General features: G+C 40.0%; 1 non-coding gene across 1 annotated transcript; it reads right to left on the bottom strand.

Moving 5' to 3' along the window:
• Positions 1-652: 652 nt before the first annotated feature.
• Positions 653-759, bottom strand: LOC149494628 (small nucleolar RNA R71). Its single transcript, XR_016321938.1, has one exon. It is a non-coding gene; the product is annotated as a small nucleolar RNA R71 (small nucleolar RNA).
• Between the last annotated feature and the right edge of the window lie 7823 nt (positions 760-8582).

Genomic DNA, 8582 nt, shown 5'->3' with positions numbered 1-8582 from the left:
TGTTGCCGGGGATTGGCGTTATCAATATTAATACTAATTACCCTATTGTTAATTTAGACATTCTTTTGTTTTAATATAATTTTCTCTTTAAGAATTATTTCAGGTGTTTATGCAAAGAAGATCAAGTAGGACTGAACCTCTAGTCTTTGATCCGGAAATTGAAAGAACTTATCGTAGGCACAACGCTACAAGAAGAGCACGTGAAATAAAACCCGAACAACAAGCAGACATGGTCAACGAGAATGAGAACGACAATATGAATGGACCTCCACTTCAACATCCGGTCTGCACCTTGCGAGATTACACAATACCTAATCTTAATGGGACAACCTCGAGCATTACAAGACCTAGAGTGGAAGCTAATAATTTTGAAATCAAACCCGCAATTATCCAAATGCTTTCCACCTCGATCCAATATGGGGGTTTGCCTAGTGAAGATTCTAATGCCCATATCATAAATTTCCTGGAAATTTGAGATACCTTCAAACAGAATGGTGTTTCCGAAGATGCAATTAAATTGAGACTTTTCCCTGTCACTCTTAGGGATAAAGCACGATCCTGGTTACAATCATGCCCCGTTGGAAGTTTCACAACATGGGAAGAATTAGCTCAAAATTTCTTAGCAAAATTCTTTCCATCCTCAAAGACCACAAAACTGCACAATGAGATAATGACATTTGCTCACCATGATCAAGAAAGCTTGTATGAAGCTTGGGAAAGATTCAAGGACTTGTTGAGAAAGTGCCCACATCACAATTTGCCTAAGTGGCTACAGGTACAAACTTTCTATAATGCATTATCTCCTAATATCAAAATCACTTTAGATGTAACTGCAGGTGGATCCTTTGAGAAGAAGGGAATTGATGAGGCATATGAATTAATAAAGGAGATGGCAAGCAACAACCATTACTAAAACAATTCCAAAAGGAAGAGAACTGCAGGAGTCTATGAAATAGACACCATTACAGCACTTAATGCCAAGGTAGATAACATGGTAAGAAAACTGGACATGTTAACTACTAATCCTGTGAATTCTATTATGCAAGTTTGTGATAGGTGCAATGGACAACATGGGATTGGAGAATGCATGATAGACTCTTTGAACCCACAAACCTTGGAGCAAGTAAACTATGTGATGAATCAAGGAAGGAAGAATTACCCATACCCCAACTCATATGATAATAGATTAAGGAACCATCCTAAACTGTCCTATGGGAATCCTAACAATGCCTTGAACGCACCACCAGGTTTCCTTCCTCAAGAGAAGAAATCTCATGATGATCTCCTCACTGCCCTTTCTAAATCGCACATGGATTTCATGAATGAAACAAGAGAAAATCACAAAATCCAGCAGGCTGCGATAAGAAATTTGGAGATTCAGCTAGGGCAATTTGCAAACATGATGGCATCTCGACCTCAAGGTACGTTACCTAGCAATACTGAAAAGAATCCTAAAGAACAGGTGCAGGCTATCACCTTGAGAAGTGGCAAACAATTAGAAGAGCCACCAAAGAAAGAAAAGAATGTGGAAGAGTAGCCAAAGGTGCCCATCATTGACCTAGAAGAACAAGAACAAGTAAAACCTTATGTTCCACCTGTCCCCTTTCTACAAAGGCTAAAGAAAGCACAAGGTGACAAGAGTTTCCTAAAGTTTCCGGATGTATTCAAAAAGCTTCAAATCAACATTCCTTTTGCTGAAGCTCTTGCTCAAATGCCTAGCTATGCCAAATTCCTAAAAGATATCCTGAGCAAGAAACGAAAAATTGATGATCAAGGAACGGTAATGTTAACTGAGGAATGCAGTGCAATTATCCAAAACAAATTGCCTCCAAAGCTAAAGGATCTAGGAAGTTTTTCTATCCCTTGCAATTTTGGTAATCTTGATTTTGAAAAAGCTTTGGCAGATTTAGGTACTAGCATTAACCTTATGTCTTATGAAGTTTTTAAGATGCTAGGTATGGGAGAGCTCAAACCAACAAGGATGTCTCTACAATTAGCGGATGGATCGATCAAATATCTAAGAGGAATTGTAGAAGACGTGCTTGTAAAGGTAGGTACATTCATCTTCCCTGTTGATTTTGTTATTCTTGATATTGATGAAGACAGGGAAGGATCTTTAATTCTTGGGAGGCCTTTTCTTGTAACTGCAAGAGCATTAATTGATGTTTATGAAGGTAAATTAACTATGAGAGTTGGGCAAGAAGAAATTGTTTTTGATGTCCTTAAGTCCTGTAAACTTCCAATGGACTATAGTGATTGCTTTCGAATTGATGTTGTTGATGAATGTGTGGAAAACACTTTGCATACTAAAGATGACATTAATGAATCAACCATCATGAATGAGAAAGAAAGTGAACCTTCAAAACAAGAACTGAAACAACTTCCAACTCATTTAAAACATGCATTCTTAGATGAGAATCATTCTTTTCCTGTTATTATTTCTTCTCACTTAACGCTTGATCAAGAGGAAAGGTTGTTGTAGGTTCTTCGAAAGCATAAGAAAGCACTAGGATGGTCAATTTCAGACCTACAAGGGATAAGCCCGAGTATATGCATGCATAAAATCCTGATGGAAGAAGACTACAAATCTTCAATCGAGCATCAAAGGCAATTGAATCCAAACATGAAGGAGGTAGTCAAGGTTGAAATTATAAAACTCCTGGATGCCGGCATCATTTATCCAATTTTCGATAGTAGTTGGTGTTGACGCGTAATTTTATACCCCCGCCTAACCCGGTGATGATATAAGGATAAGGAATAAAGAATCACGGTCAACCAGAAGTGTTTTTAAACCAAAAATTGAATCGAACCGGTCCAAAGGGTCTGACCCGCGTTAGGGTTGCATCACGCAGCTATCACCTGCGTGACGGCACTCATAGCTGCATCACGCAACTCTAACCAGGCTGACACCACTGGCACACGCCCGTGTAATGGTCTGCACTGTTTGTATGGATACGCGACAACTGTACGAAAAGTAAGCTGCGTCACGCAGCTCTCGGCTCCGTCACGCAGCTACTACCTGCGTGACGTAGCTTTGTTCTGTTGCCCTACCCATATAAATACAACACTTTCACTTTTAGACGGGACTTTTCTCTCATTTTCTCTGGATTTTGATATTTTTAGGCAGAGACATTTGATTACGGCTAGGGTTTTCCCCAAGAACTCAAGTGAGTAATCTTGAGGAGGATTAAGCCATTAGAAAGGTAGATTGAAAACTTGAAAACAAAAGAGACATAAAAAGAGAAAAAGAGAGAAAAGGAAGAAAAGAAAAACTTTATTGCTAAAACTTGGTGCTAAAACACTTCTGGGATTGTGAAGCAGTACCCCCAAATCATCCAAAACACATGCAATCCTCGAATTTGAGGGTTAGGTAATCATCTAAACCTCCCTTTTCCATTTTTAGTTGTTTATTTGTGAAAGATCTCATTTTCTTAGTATTTGGTTAGTTTGGTGTTGATTAAACAACATTTTGCCCATTTTTGAGCATTTCTGAGCTATATTAAACGTCTGTTAATAAAAAGAACACGTAAAAAGAGTAGTTTAAAAGGTAGTTACGGACTAGAGCAGCCGCGTCACGCAGCTACTACCTGTGTGACGCAACTGTTCATGTCCAAAAGACCTCGACTTTGCTTGGACCACCTGCATGACGGAACTGTTCGTGGGAGTAGTTTTTTATTTTGTTTTTATGTTTTTGTTTAATGTTATATCTTAAATAAATAATTAATGAAACTGGAAATTTTAATAAGCTCACGAACAGTCGCGCCACGCAACTAGGAGTTCCGTCACGCAACTGTTCTTCAGAGAACAGCTGCGAGACGCAATTGTTCTAGGGTTCAAGGACACTTTTCTTATTTTTATCTTAATTTCATCTCATTAAATAAATGTTTAATTTTAATTCAGAAAATGACCAATAATGGGGAAATTGTGTTCTAATCAAATCAAACAAATTAATTTACTATGATTATAAGATTTTAGGATTTATTATTTATTGTTTAATTACATTATTAAACCTGGTTTGTGGCCCGCCTTTAACCATAAGGCAAGAACGAGTCTTTTTAATTATATTTGCAATGGATGGATGATGAATGTGATGATGATTTACGATGAATGCAATGAATGAACCTAGTTGGGACGGTTAATTAATTTTCCACATAGGGACTCAGTTCGATTTATATCGGGTTGGGTTTATTTAAATAATTGGGCTTTTCTAAAATAAAAATCAATTGGAAATTATAGGTTAAAAGAGGTCGGTTTTCCGGGCGTCGGCTTCCAACGGGCCAACGTACCCAATTCCCTTACTTAGAATCGCACATGGTGCGCCTGACCAGTCTTTTAAAATAATTGGCCTTAAATAAAAATTGGGTTAAATGGAGTCATTTTTATAAAATAAAATTGGAAACGGTCCCATTGCTGAAATAATGGGTGGCGACTAAAAATGATTTATAAGACCGATTTATCGGCACCGCGTTCCCAAAAGGTTTTAACACCATTTTTCAATAAAAATTCTAAACAAATATATATAGTTTTCCGTGGTCCTTTTCCGGGGTTTTAAAGGATCTCAACTCTCCGTCATAATCCAACAAATAAAAATAGGGAAGGAGGGGCGAAAATAGTTTGGCAACTCCACTGGGGATTTTGCACCCACTAATCCCCGGTTGTTTTTAATAAATAAATAAATGGTTGCAATTAGGAATTGACTCTAAAAGCCTACATTTTCTGAATAAAATTGAATAGAAAGCCGATGGAAAATTTTTAATCATCTGTATGTGTTTATTTGCTTTCCTTTTTCTTTCTAGGGTTTTTGCATTCATACCGCATTTCTCTTTTCTCATCACATTCTACCCGTATCACCCTTTGGTACTGGTGTTAACTTTGACGGTGGATCTAGCCTAAACCTCGCGTTTTAGGTGCATCCATCCGAGAATTAACATTACTACCAATCGCAAGCCTAGTACCTTAAAGGTGTGTCAAAAGGAGTAGGCCCAACAAAGCCCGAATCCTGTTTGCGGAACCTAGACTTTGTAAGCCTAATAAGACTAAAGCCAATGCATATGGTCATAAAACCGTAGTTACTTCCCTTAAGGAAATACCCGGTTCTATTTGCTGTTGTTGTGCCGCATTCATTTTCAAGAGTTGATATCGTTAATCTCAATACCCCCTGTTGGTTGTCGAGATTAGACCAAATCCTAGGAAACAGATGTCGAAATTTATACCAATGGAATCCGTGTGTGGGAGAAATAAGGTTGGAAGGCATGCATTTCCCAACTCCCGTTCTCCTGTATGTTGTAAACTGTACATATGTTATGACATTCATGCACCACGTAACAATTTTCTTTTTCAGCCATGCATCAATAAGAGCTAATTTCCGGTATGGACGTTTGACCTTGGTCTTGAGACTGGACCTCAAATTCGTTTTGAATAATATAATGCAATCACTTATAGTGAATTTATACCCAAAAGAAAAGGGAGATATAAGGGGGTTGCAGCTCCTTTGTATTTTTACATTTCTCGCATTATTTGAAAATAAGTGAGAGATTACAAAAATTTGTAATAAAATAAAATGAAATCCTGCTTGGGGCCATATGTCCCGAGGCAAAAAGTAAGGATACAAAAAAATACACAGTAAAATAAAAATAACAAAAATACCGCTCAGAAATTCTTTCATTTCGAGGCAAAAGTTAGGGACATGAGAGAAAATAGTCAATCGTAAATCCAAAAGGAACGATCGACGATAAATAATGCCCGAAATGTTCAAACACAAAATAAGTCATTGTCGTATTATTCACACCGAATTTTTGGATCCAGTCGTCGAAATTGAGATCTTATTTCCATGCCGGTCTTTAGCACATTAGAAATGCATTTTTCATCCTATGTGCTTTCATTTTCTCATGCATACATACAGGACCTACTTTAACTCAAACATTTTTTATCAGAATTGATCCTTCCCGGGAAACTGCTTCGAGAGCTTGGAACCGATGCCTTGGTCAACGCCTGTTCAGAACATCCCCAATCCCCGAGTTTATTCCAGTCAGTTCTGTGAGTTATTCAAGTTCATCGGATTCAGATTCTGATTCAGACCCGGTGGAAATGGCGGATGATATGGAGAATGAGCCCGGATTTTCACAAGCTCAGATAAGAACTATTGCTCAGATAGTGGCTGCTGCTCTCGCCCAGGATAGGGCACAAAATCAAACTCCTCCCGCATCAAGCAGTCAACCTATGGTTGAAGAGAGACAAATCCCAGAACCTGCTTCAGATAATCAGACCTCTGTGGGTAACACTGTGCCGATAGAGAATGATGCAATCAAGCAACTTGCTGAGTTGAAAGACAAGGTTGAGAAAATGTCTGTAGTGAAGGAAAAGGACCCGGTCACCAACTTTCACATAACCGAATATGTTTTGCACCCAACCAGCTCCACTTCATTTAAAACATTCAAGCATACTGTGTTCGAGGGAGATAACGACCCCCGTTCTCATCTGTATGAATTCCTCTGGGTCTCTCAAATGAACCGGTATAATGAGGAGGATGTTTTACGAGCATTCCCACAAACACTCCATAAGGACTATAGGAGATGGTATGATGGTCTAGATGAGGAGATTCAGAAGAACTGGGTCAAACTGCAGACCGCTTTTCTCAAGCACTTTAATACTGATGAGAGTGACGAATTTGGTTTGCGTGATTTGGAGAGTTTGAGACAAGGGAAAGATGAGAGCTTTTCTAATTATTATAGGAGGTGGAGAACAAAGCTATACAGGGTCCAGGCAAGGCCGAAGGACCAAGAGCTAATCAGAATCTTCAATAGGAGCTTGTAACCCTTCGTTAAAGAGAGAATGTTGATCCAACCCCTCACTGATTTTGCTCTAGTTCAAAGAGCTGGTTTGAACATAGAGGAGCTGTATAAGGAGGAAAAGAAGAAGAACAGAGGGTTTGCCAACTATCGGACCTCCTACAATGACAGAAATGTCAGAAGTAGCAACCAGAATCAGTCAGGAAGCAGTAATACAGTGGGGGCAGTCAATGAAAGAGTGAGAAGAGAATTCACTAACCTGGGAAGGCCCTTGAGTACAGTGTTGAGGTCATGTATCAAGAATGGAGTACTTTCGAAGCTGCCGGTCGATCTGACTAAACCTGTGCGTGGGAGGTATATGGATCGAAACTGTGATTACCATCAGTGCAAGGGCCATTCGACTGATGAATGTTTCAAATTGAGGCACGATATCCAAGATCTGATTGACAGCAAAAAAATTACCAAACCTTCTAAGAGGAACAAGCCCAGCACCAAGAACAATCCACTCCCCCAATACCAGTACAATTATCCGCCCCGTAAGTCTCAGTCGGGTGGATCAGTCAATGCAATCGGAAGTGGATTGCCGGAAGAAGTTGTGTTGGCAGAGACTGAATGGGAAGAACGAATGTGTGCAATGTTAAACATATGGGACGACTATAGCAGCGATGAAGAAGGAAAGATGCCCGTGAAAATAGAGATTGAGAAGAGCATTACTGTGAAAGTGGGCGAGGTACCAGAGGATGAAGACGAGCAGATCCAGCTCGCAATCCAGAAGCGTTTGGTGGATCAAGAAGAGCAATGGTATTATAGCAACGAAGAGGAGGTGAATGAGGTAGGCGTCCAGAGCTTAACCCGGAGTGGGCGAGTATACAATCCCGATAGCAATATGCAGGCTAAGGGAAAAGAGATTGCTACTGATGGAATGAAAAAGAAGACAATAGAAAAGGGTAGAGAAGAGCCAAAAGAAAAGAAGAAGGAAGAGGAAGTAGTGAAAGTGTAGAAGAAGACTGTCGAAGTAGGTGAGAGCAGTCAAAATCGAGCACCCAGCGGCGTAACTGCCAGTTCAGTATTGAGCCAACTGCAAAGGACAAGAGCAGATATTTCAATATGGGATTTGCTGATAGCATCCAAAGAGCATAGGGAGTCTTTACTGGAAGCCATGACTTTTGTCAGAGTGCCTGCTCGGATCTAGAGTGTAGACATGATCAATGTGCTGCAACGCAGAATTGGCGAAATCACTTTCTTTGATTCGGACCTCCCACCAGAAGGAAGAAACCACTTCAAGCCTTTATACATCCAGATTGCTGTTAATGGGCGTGACACCCGGAATGTAATGGTGGATAACGGATCAGCCCTGTGTGTGTGCTCGTTGAAGATGCTATCCAAGTTCAAAATTGAGGAGTCGGAACTTGAACCATCAAACATGGTGGTCAAAGCCTATGACAACACTATGCGAAACACAAAAGGAACTTTCAGAGCGAAGATCTCCACGGGGGCTGTAGAGAGCTGGGTAGATGTGGTTGTTCTTGATATCTTAGCCAACTATGCTCTGTTGTTAGGGAGGTCGTGGCTCCATCCTCTAGGTGCAATTTCATCTACCCTGCACAGAAAAGTAAAGATTCCATGGGGTACGGATGTGGTGACCGTTAACGCCCAAGAAGACCTGAATGTGGCAACTGTAGAAGGCTTAGAGGTGGCAGTGCCGTTGTCTGGTTTCCAAGTGGCAGTGATTGATGTGCCCACTAATGAGAGCAAGAGTGCAGTAAATAGAATGAGTCCTTTTTCGAGGAAGAT

The sequence above is a fragment of the Jatropha curcas genome, chromosome 7 (genome assembly GCF_041381405.1).
Source record: "Jatropha curcas cultivar XTBG-Jc1 chromosome 7, XTBG_Jcur_1.0, whole genome shotgun sequence".
NCBI classification, from domain to species: Eukaryota; Viridiplantae; Streptophyta; class Magnoliopsida; order Malpighiales; family Euphorbiaceae; genus Jatropha; species Jatropha curcas.
The sequence above is the reverse complement of the archived record's forward strand: the minus strand, read 5'-3'. Positions and strand labels throughout refer to the sequence as shown.